Source organism: Pinus tabuliformis, chromosome 5_1 (genome assembly GCF_031772625.1).
Source record: "Pinus tabuliformis cultivar Carrire ecotype Pingquan chromosome 5_1, CPIR1, whole genome shotgun sequence".
NCBI classification, from domain to species: domain Eukaryota; kingdom Viridiplantae; phylum Streptophyta; class Pinopsida; order Pinales; family Pinaceae; genus Pinus; species Pinus tabuliformis.
In genome coordinates, this window is record NC_142305.1 from 699,863,749 (window position 1) to 699,875,385 (window position 11,637).

Here is an 11,637-nt window from a genome sequence, read left to right on the forward strand (position 1 = left end):
CATTGCACCTAGAGGAGTTCTACAAATACCTCCAAGGATATTCCTCTGCCCAATGACATGCCCCGTGGACACATTGGAAGTACATCGTTACACATTTGTTCGTGCATATGCGGTGCAGATCATACGGATTGAAAATCTTGGTGCCAAATACAAACTTCTTCAAGTCCTCGATCTCTACATATCCATCTTTCAAGGTACAGATCTCGTACAACCCAATTCATAGAGGAATAGTAGCCAATGGTTCTTTCTTCCTCCTATGCAGTCCTTCCGATAACCCTATGGAGATGTGGTATGAAACCTATTGCATGACCAACTTTTTCGTGGAAAACCTCCATAACTCATGTGGAGGCTTCTTCACACCAAACATCTTGATGAAGGTGCCACCGAATGAGGCATACCAATTTGCAATGTTGAGCAATGCCTGCATCGCTTCCTGGGACATGCAAGGTGGGTGTTGTTCAAATATCATCTTGTACAACGGAGTGATGAAGTGGTCATATAGCCTAGTCATGACTCCTCGGTAGCTGCACTCAAAGAGCAACTTGCAATAAACATTCACAACTTCCTCTGATGGCGTCCATGTCCAACCCATGCAAGGGAACTTTTGTTGGGAAAATATTTCATAAAGCAAGTATGCGGACATATAGAATCTTGCTTGTCCATCCTTAGGTAGATTTCGGGAATTTGACACAAGCACTTTTAACTGGAGATCCAACATGTTTGACCAGTTGAAAGGCCTTCCTTCATTCACCAACTGATCCAACCTAGCAACCCAACTCTGCGAGAAGGTCTCCGTGCTCTCTTGAGCATATAGTCGACATGTGAATATTCCCAAGAGTTGGTAAGCCTTCCTGAGTGACTTCATCTTGTAGACTTGGTTGGGTGTTGTCTTGTAATTTGATGGCTCTTTTACCCAACGCTTCAAGATATCTCTTGAGTTCACATTATTGTTGGGAGTTAAGAACAATGCATCCATGTAGTTCACCGACTGTGGAAATTGATACATCTGATGGTAGTTTTCTATCCTAAAGGTGGCAACCTATGTTCCACTATTGTTTCTCAATCTCATTATCTCAGGATCATTATGTGAGATAACCCAGTGAATGATATTTGCACATGGGCAGGTAGGGTACATGCATGTAACCATGTACAAGCCTAACTTATGAATGTTGACATAAACTTGCCAATCTTCCAAATATTCCTTGAAAGTTCCTGCAAATATGTCATTTATCTCTTTCCATGTGATGTTCATGTCCTTTTCTATGAATAACTACATTTCTGCATAGGCATGCATGTTTATTGGCAATTGTTCAACCACGTCTCCAGTGTTTCTCTCTACAGTGTCCTTTGATCGAGCTCTCTTGGAAACAATGATGCTTATACTGCTGAGAGACTACTCAACAACTGATGTACCTGAAAATAAAGCAAACACTCACGGGAAGAAAATGTCGTTTTAAAAACACAATGCACTTCTTGGATCGATCATGCAACAAACTGAGTGACTGCTAGGAAAGATTGCGCAGTAGTGACTTCGGGAGGCCGAGGACTGTTGGGCCTCTGTTTTGCCTTGCTTTATATCACCTTGTACCTGAAATCACTCATGCTTTTGTTTAGCTTGACTAGTAATTGTCATAGTTTTGTGCATTCTCGGAGATAATAAGTAAGTATTTGTTATACCTTTTTTTTAATGAGATTTAAACATTAAAGGCATATTTAATACTAGTTTGTGTGTTTGTAGGTTTACAAAGTTGGTTATATGTCTATTCTGATAAAGGCGAAGTTTCTGCACCACATATTCTTGCACTAGTACCGGTAGGATTCCTACTCCAACATTCCTGCACCAACATTTCATATTAATAAGTCTGCTCAAAACCCACATAATTTCTAAATGGCGAAGTTTGACCTCAATTTTTATGCAAATGGAGGTGAATTATGGAAATCTGAGCAAATGGATTTTTCACAACTATAACCAATTACCCATAACCAAAACCGTTTCTTGAGATTCAAAGTATTCCAAAAGTTATGAACAGGTCTTTGAAGAACTTTTATAAAAAAGACTTTTTTTTCTAGAATTCTAGAAAACACAGTCAACAAGTTTCCAGACTGCCAACTTCCACCTCAGTTTTTGTGCAGATGAAGGTAAATAAAGAAATTTCGTGACATGGGTTTTTGTCCCACTATAGAAAATTGACTAAGCTGAAAACGGTTTTCCAAAATTCATAATGGTTGAGGAGATACAAAGGGTGCTCTAGAGGTAGTTTGTTAAAATTACCAAATTTTCCAGAATTCTAGAAAAATCCCAGAATTGAAAAATTCGTATTAAATATTTATTCTTTTAATAGGGGAATGGTTGTACTATTATACTATGTAATTAGAATTGATTGGGATTCAATCCCCATATTCCTTGCAAAGGAAAAACTTGTTTTAATCATTATGAAAGATTATAAAAGGAGGATGGTGGAGGAGCGACACTACAGCAGTGTTGTTGTAACTTTGTTTTGCTGGTATCGCCCAAATCTGGGCTAGACTCTGTATTTCATGATGTACTTTGCCTCAATGAATTAATAGAAAGGGAGCTCCACCTCATGTTTTATAAATCGTATTTCTGTGTTTGAAAGCTGATGAATTGATAAAGTAGTGAGCAGTGTTTCTATTTGAAAGGGAAACGCACTGGTTGGCTAGGGCCCAGCCAACCCAACACATTTACCCTATTTCTTGTTTCTTGTAATTTATGTTTATATTGTCAAGTGTGATTTAATTTCAAGCATATGTATTCCTGTTTGAGTGAAAGCAGATCCGTTTTGTGAACTAGTTAGATTTCATTTTCCTACACCTGATTTCGGATTGGTTTTCTCACCTAGTCCAAGCAGGAGAAATGAACCTACATCAATGCACGTTGGTGTGATGCAGCAAGCCTTTTCTAATTTACTTCTAGCAGTTTTCTTGCTTTCATTAATACTTGATGACAAGATAAATGATATGGATTGTTTCTTTATTTATGTACTCTAATTAAATCAGGAACATTCATTTTTCTATGTGTGTGATTTGATTTCACAGTATACTAACACTTGCAGTAACTAAGCACCTATTTCAAGAATTAAATGCCAAGTGCAAGAAGCTCTGATCTGGTGCAGGAACTAGTTTCTTGCCACAGGGTCTGAGTGCTCTGGACCTGAGAAAGTTCAAGCCCTTGGACGAAGTAAAACTCTTTTAGTACAGACACTATTTATACCCTCTGCATAAACCTCTGTTCCTGCACTAGTGCAAGAAGACTGAGATAGTGCAGGACAGATTAGTGCAAGAAGGAAATATTTAAAGAAGTAGGTTTAAGGGCCCATTCTACGAGACTTCCAAGTGTCTCTGCTAAAGAAAAACATAACACATACTCAGTAATTAAAAATTGATCAGTTGGAGTGATTTCCTTTTTATTTTGATTCCTTTGCAAATGCATTCTTTCTTGTTCCAGCACTAGATTACTTTGATGATTCAGTTATCTTTTACTCTTTCGATTCTGCAAGCTTTTCTTTAAGAAAGTAGGAATTTCTATTAGGAAAATTCATACCATCTCTGGCATTGCTTGTGCTTCGTCTCTAAGTTTACGAATCCCTCGAGTTGACAATTAAGTGTTGAGGAGTTTGCTTAAGTGCAATTCCTGCACCCAACATTTTGGCACCGTTGCCGGGGAGGCGATTTTATTTGGTAAGAATTTTCTATTGATGCAATAGTGGTAAGTCTGCCTTTATCTTTTTGTATTTTTTATGCAAGTGTGGTGAGCTTTATTTCAGCGAATAACTTTTAAAATCAATTATCTTCATATCCTAATCTTTAACGTTATATCATTTTTGGGGTGTTGTAAGAACCCTCGTTACTAATATGTGTGTGGAGACAGGGACTATCAATCAACCAAATGGACTTAAAGATGATAACAAGTATGAAGGTTCTCTCTCAAGCCCTAGCAGCTGTTGGGATCTTGATCTCTACCTCTCAGGAAGAAAACTTCTTGACAATAGTTAAGGACTTGTCCATTTCTCCACCATCACAAGAGGATTTAGAAGTCTCTTTTGAGGAGACGTATGAATCATGCACTATAATCAACGAAGGATATCCATTGGAACCTAAGAAGGAAAAGTTCTTGACATGTCTATCAGCAGATCTAGAATGTGATCAAGAGACTAATCGCCCTAAGGAGGACAATCGAGATGACAAGGAAGAAGAAGATGTGCAGCATGGGCCAAATCAAGAAATGGACCAAGGCTACCATGATTACATTGAACATTGGTTCCAAACAACTACTCAAGCGAGGCAACATTATCCTCTTCTAAAACTCTTGTTGTGATATCATTTACATTCGTTGGTTTTTCATGCTCATGCACACTTTCAAGTTTGTATGACAAATTTGAGCATCAATATATATTTTCACCTGATCCGCACATGGCTTCATTGGAAGTACTCCTATACATAAAAGGAAGTCTTCCACCTCTTAGGTAAAGTAGGGTAGGTGAATAAAGTTGTTAAGATGCTATTAGGGTTTTTTATTTTTAAAGTGTAGTCACTAAAACTACTTTTGATCTACATTGGTTGTTAACACACACATCTGTGACACATCTTGTTGAGTATGATTCACTCTAATACCTCATGATTTTTCAAAGTAACCATGACTAATCACTCTAAGAAGTTGTCATCTGATATATATGATTTCAGTTTCCCTTAGAAAGTACTATTGGAAACCCCCTATGGAGGACCACTCTTGTTAAGATCATAATAAGCTATTCATGAGAACACTAGCATTCTTAATTCAAGGAGTCTTTTAGTCATTATTTGGGATATCTTTAATAAGTCTTTGGGGCAGAGGAACTAGTCAGTAATGATTAGTCATTAAAAACTTTTCATGCCATCCCATACTCTTAAGGAGTAGATCTATCTCCCCACTTATTAAGTAACCTTTTAGGTTAATCATAATCAGAGTATACAAAAGATTTAGGGGAGGATAGGAGGTCTTGTGATGAGCCAACCTACCATGATCATGAGACCTAGCATGCATGACATTACTGCTTCTGGTCACCAAGCCAGAGTAATGGCTTTCAACCGAAAAGTTGGAAGACAGGAGGTCTCATCACGAGCCGACCTGTTCATCCATGTTACTTCTTGTGAGTGGCACTGCCATTAGTTGGTTACCAAGCCAGAACAGTGGCCTTCATCTAAAATTAAAATAAGATAACTTTGAATCCATGCCTAGTAAGTGGGACACAGACATTTCGATGGGTCAAAAGACACCCCTTCCAAGGTTATGGACACTTGTGGGCAGCAGGGCTATGTCTGTGGTATTAAAGTTAATTGCATACTATGATTTTCTTGGCTATCTTTCTCTTCCCCTAAACTTATCCTTTTTTTTGGACAATGGTTTTAAAGACGATTTGAACATGATGCTTTGAGTTATATCTTTAAAAAATCAAGAATCTTTAAGGATGTGGTACCCTTAGTAAAGGTTATTCTTTGTTCTATATTAAGAGTAAATCTAGTTTGAATCCGGATGAGAACGGAATTTAGAGTGTTCAGTAAAGAGGTTGCTAATTGGTTTCATAACTCATTTTGAATTTCATGGTATTTAGAGTGATGAATTACTCAATGATGACTACTCACAAGATGCTGGTTGGCAACAATGTGTATTGATGGTGGTTGCCTCTAAATATGCGTTGCATAATCTAGGTACAAAATTGCTATAGTAGGTGCATGAACTTGTTGTAGTTATTTTGAGATTGCACCTTTTCAACAAAATTTGATTTTCATTATAAGACTTTGGGTAGAAACAAAACAAGGAACTCATTTGGGACAAGGTAATAGGTATGTACCATACTCTTTTGTCTATAATTTCTACTTTTTGTACCTAATCTTGTTGCATTATTACAATTAATAATTTCATTAGAACTGTAACATGGTTAGCAGGTAGACCTTCCAGAAAATTTTATGCCTTTCTTCATATCCCATTTTCGTAATTCCCCATCAGTTTTCTTCTTCAAATGATTACCTTCCCATCCATTTTGTAAATCCCACTTTACCCCTTGAATTTTTTTTCCTATCCCACTTTTGTTTACACCCTCTTGATGGTATTGTTCCTGGAATCCCTATAATAGACTTCCTTCCCATTCTGAATTTTTCCCTTTTCCCACTTCTTTGTTCCCCCATGAACTTATTGCAGGATCTACTGAGAAACAGCGAAAGGATATGCTCAGAAGCATCAAAGAATGGCAAAGAAAACCTTCTGTATGATTGAGGAAGTCATGTTAAAGTTTAGCCCACATTTTACCAAAATTCGTTGTTCTTTTTAAGCAGATTTTATGCTTGTACCAGTGCAATCACGTTGTAATATACAGTAGTGCAAGCAGAAAATTGCCAACAAAGTAGCGCAGTTTAGGCGGTGTAAGCAGATCAGTGCAAGCAGGTACCATCCTTGTAATTTGGTATTTTTATTGTAGTCCTTGTGATAGATTTTCTTGAAATTAGTATAAATAATCAAAGAGTCCAGCAAACACTCTGTTCTTGAAACAAGCTTTATCTAACGTAGGAAATGTGATCACATAGAATTGCAGGAAACATCATTACAAATGCCCATAAATGTTTTTAATCTTGCTTTTTGCAAGGGAGCAACAACGCAACAATTGATTTCCTTGCATGAGGACATGCAAGAAGGTAAGCATGGGGGGATGTTGGGCCTCTGTTTGCCTTGCTTTATATCACATTTTACTCGAAATCACTCATGCTTTTGTTTAGCTTGACTAGTCATTGTCATAGTTTTGTGCATTCTCAGAGATAATAAGTAAGTATTTGTTATTCCTTTGTCTTAATGAGATTTAAACATTAAAGACATATTTAATAATAGTTTGTGTGTTTGCGGGTTTACAAATTTGGTTATATGCCTATTCTGATAAAGGCAAAGTTCTTGCATCACACATTCTTACACTAGTACCGGTAGGATTCCTGCACCAACATTCCTGCACTAGCATTGCAAATTAATAAGTTTGCTCAAAATCCGCATAATTTCTAAATGGCCAAGTTTGACCTTGGTTTTTGTGCAAATGAAGGTGAATTATGGAAATCTGAGCAAATGGGCTTTTCATAAATATAACCAATCACCCATAACTAAAACCGTTTTCTGAGACTCAAAGTATTCCAAAAGTTATGAATACGTCTTTGAAGCACTTTTATAAAAAAAAACTGTTTTTTCCATAATTCTAGAAAACACAGTCAACAAGTTTCCAAACTACCAACTTCCGCCTCGGTTGTTGTGCAGATGAAGGTAAATAAAGAAATTTCATGACATGGGTTTTGGTCACAGTATAGGAAATTGACTAGGCTCAAAATGGTTTTCCAAAATTCATAATGGTTGAGGAGATATGAAGGGCGCTCTGGAGGCAGTTTGTTAAAATTACCAAATTTTCTAGAATTCTAGAAAAATCCCAGAATTGGAAAATTCGTATTAAATCTTTATTATTTTAATATGGGAATGGTTGTATTGTTATACTATGTAATTAGAATTGGTTGGGATTCAATCCCCATATTCCTTGCAAAGGAACAACTTGTTTTAATCATTATGAAATATTATAAAAGGAGGACGGTGGAGGAGCAATGCAACAGCAGTGTTGTTGTAACTTTGTTTTGCTGGTATCACCCAAATCTAGGCTAGACTCTGTATTTCATGATATACTTTTCCTCAGTGAATTAATAGAAAGGGAGCTCCGCCTCATGTTTTATAAATCGTATTTCTATGTTTGAAAGCTGATGAATTAATAAAGTACTGAGTAGCATTTCTATTTGAAAGGGAAACTCGTTGGTTGGCTAGGGCCCAGCCAACCCAGCATATTTAGCCTATTTCCTGTTTCTTGTAATTTATGTTTATATTGTCAAGTGTGATTTAATTTCAAGCACATGTATTCCTGTTTGAGTGAAAGCGGATCCGTTGTGTGAAGTAGTTAGATTTCCTTTTCCTGCACCTGATTTCGGATTGGTTTTCTCGCCTGGTCCAAGCAGGAGAAATGAACCTGCACCAATGCACGTTGGTGTGATGCAACAAGCCTTTTTTAGTTTACTTCCAGTAGTTTTCTTTCTTTCATTAATAGTTCATGACAGGATAAATGATATGGATTGTTTCTTTATTTCTGTACTCTGATTAAATCAGGAACATTCATTTTTCTATGTGTGCAATTTGATTTCAAAAAATATTAACACTTGCAGTAACTAAGCACTTATTTCAAGAATTAAATGCCAAGTGAAAGAAGATCTAATCTAGTGCAAGAACTAGTTTCTTGCCACGGGGTCTGAGTGCTCTGGACCTAAGAAAGTTCAAGCCCTTGCACGAAGTAAAACGCTTTTAGTATAGACACTATTTATACCGTCTGCATAAACCTCTGTTCCTGCACTAGTGCAAGCAGACTGCGATAGTGCAGGACAGATTAGTGCAAGAAGGAAATATTTAAACAAGCAGGTTTAAGGGCCCATCCTATGAGACTACCAAGTGTCTCTGCTAAAGAAAAACATAACACATACTCAGTAATTAAAAATTGATCAGTTGGAGTGATTGCCTTTTTATTTTGATTCCTTTGCAAATGCATTCGTTCTTTTTCCAGCACTAGATTACTTTGATGATTCGGTTATCTTTTACTCTTTCGATTCAAAAAGCTTTTCGTTAAGAAAGTAAGAATTTCTATCTGGAAAATTCATACCATCTCTGGCATTGCCTGTGCTTCGTCTCTAAGTTTTTGAATCCCTCGGGTTGACAATTAAGTGTTGAGGAGTTTGCTTAAGTGCAATTCCTACACCCAACATGGACTGTCAGCTGGAACTACGCATTACATAGTCCCATCTATGAGTGAGCTTGTTTCTGACTAGAACTCTGTAGAGCATAATCCAACTGGGTTGATTGTGGACTGGAACTGCGCAATGTGCAATTCAGTCTGACTTGACTGTTGGCTGGGACTGCGCATTGCACAATCCCATTGAGTAAGACTATCCACTGACTCCCAGAAAAATACAGAGCATAGTTGGAGGCTAGTGATAGGGATTCTCTACACAATTCATGGGGTCAAGTGAGAGCCTTGAGTTTAGGGATGCACAGAGCATTCTAGTGAAAGCAAGATTTGACACAAGGCAGCCCAAATATGCCCATGGGCGACTTGAAAATGAGTAGATTCGAAATTGAAACCAAGGATGATGTAGAAATGAGTGAATGATCATGCATGAAATCAAAACCAATGCAAGAATCAGTGAAACAAACGAATAACAAAATTGGTGGAGAGGGTCACCGCAATGGTGTCCATTAGTGAAAAAATAGTGTTATGCATGCGACCCTTAGGAAAGACAATGGAAAACCTGAAAGCACACTTCTACAAGTTAAAACAAACTAAAATTCCAGTGGTTGTTCAATAAAACATGCAAAATAACACTCACACAAGCCAAGGAAATAAAAACGACAAGAAAAGCAGCAAAAGACTTGAAAAGAAAAACTTACCCAGAAAAGTTGTGTCGACTGTATTGACGGTTCCTAGATGCCTTGGGAATTCCAGAGCTCTAATATTGAATGTGTAGAATGAGCTCTAGGGCTTCATTTAAATATATTTAGAAGATTTAGGGTTTATGACACGCATGCCACAAATCTAGGAAAAAACGACACTTGGCGGGAAGTTTCTAAAATCAACTTTGCATGTAACTCCCATTGCTAAAAATAGATCCCTATTTTTTAGGGATGCTTTTTAATTTTTTGGGAAAGATTGTCAGGCATGCATGGGAAGATTGCACAATTTTGGAGGGAACCCGACAGCTTGTCGGCACATGCATCGGACAACAAATTGAGGAATGCTTCAACGCAATTCCTCGGTTGAGTGGATCTTGCTGTCTCTCATGCTCTGCACAATTTCCCACCTGAAGACAAGCTTCCAGCTAGGTCTGCACAATTCTTGAGTTGAAGCCTACTATCAGGATGTTCTGTGGAATTTCTCTCGGCAAGGCTATCTGTCGGACTCCTCTGTGCATTTCTAAAGAGCGGGGTTGACTACTAGTATGCTCTGTGCAAATTCCCAAGAGCAAGGTTGGTTTCCCTCTAGGATTGTGTAGTTTTCCAAGACAACACAAGAACTAGATGTGAACCAAATCCCATGATCATCTTATGGGTGGTAGGCAAAAATAAGTTAGCGAACAAAAGCTACAGAGTGAAACCTAAGTACCTGAGTAATGCAAGACATGCTGCTAATATTTGAGGAGGGAGGCTCCAAAACAAAGCGAAGGAAAAATTTTGCACGGTGGTTGTAGCTGCTCCAGCATTGATGACACACTAGTAGAACTCTAGCTCTCTATATGGACCTTGTTCCATGAAAAGTGACTCTAACTCCTCCAAAAGTATTGTTTGATTCTTTGATCATCATGGGTTCTACACTAGCTTGTGTTAAAGATATAGTCCCTATCATTATCTTGATTGGTCAACAAACATACCAAGCCAATTCAACTGAGTTGTTTCAATTGGGGAAGAGGGGTATATTGATACACAAGTAATATAACTATCAGAGATTTAGTTTCATCTCTAGTATTGCTCTGCTACCAACAGGCCTAGACAGTACCCTGACGGAGTCACACATGGACACAAGCATCACTCCGCTGCCAGCGAGCCTAGTCAGTACCTCGATAGAGTTACTTGCATCACCTCTCTACACAGGAAGCCTTTCTCTTCTTTCGCCTTTATTTATTTTTCATTTTCAGAGAACTATGCATAGGCAATTATTTATTTTCATGAGGTGGAAGAGGGATCCTGACTTATTGAGAGAAGAAGAGGTTGTCTCTTCAGAGAAGTATGTTATATATACCTCTGACATACTTTCTAAGGTTTTCCCCCTCACCTTATTCTACTTGACTAAGCTAACAAGGGTCAACCGAATATAGAAAAACCAACTAGAGTAGACGATACTAGTTAAAAGTGCAAGCATTGTGTTTTCACCAAGCCTCACTTCGAACATAACATTTTTTTTCTTCAAGGTATCATCGACTAAAGTCAACAATCTCCTCATAAAGAGAGAGGTCAACAAATAACCAATCATTGCTAGCTATACAAGTCCTCTTGTACTTCACCTTGCTTGTCTCAAGAGCTAAAAAATGTTTCATGTGACGTTGAACCTACAAGTGCATAGTAAGCAAACAAAACAAATAAGAAAAGGGTAGAAGTAAATGAAAGAAAAACAAGTAAGTAAATAAAATAAGCAAGAAAAGCAAACAAGAAAGAAAAGCAAACACCACTCCTACTCTTAAGCTAAATAGCGCATGGGCCTGCTCACGTAAAGTGATATTTCCAATGCAGCCACCGATGCATTGGTGGGCCCATGTTGGTGAAGACAAAGTTGAAAAGAAAGATAAACATGTAAACCAACACAAAAAAGATAAAATAATTAAGATCGACATGCTTTGAGTTTAAATGCATCCAGAACAAAGAAAAGAGTAAACACATAGGAAACACATTATGTGGACATGCCATGGTATTGCAACACACTATGCACATATGATAAGCATGTACACTCTTTCGACCGTGAAAAATGAGAAAACATAAAAAAAGAAGACAACTTACGTTTTGCAAGAGTGATCATTGTGTATGATTCCTCCAAT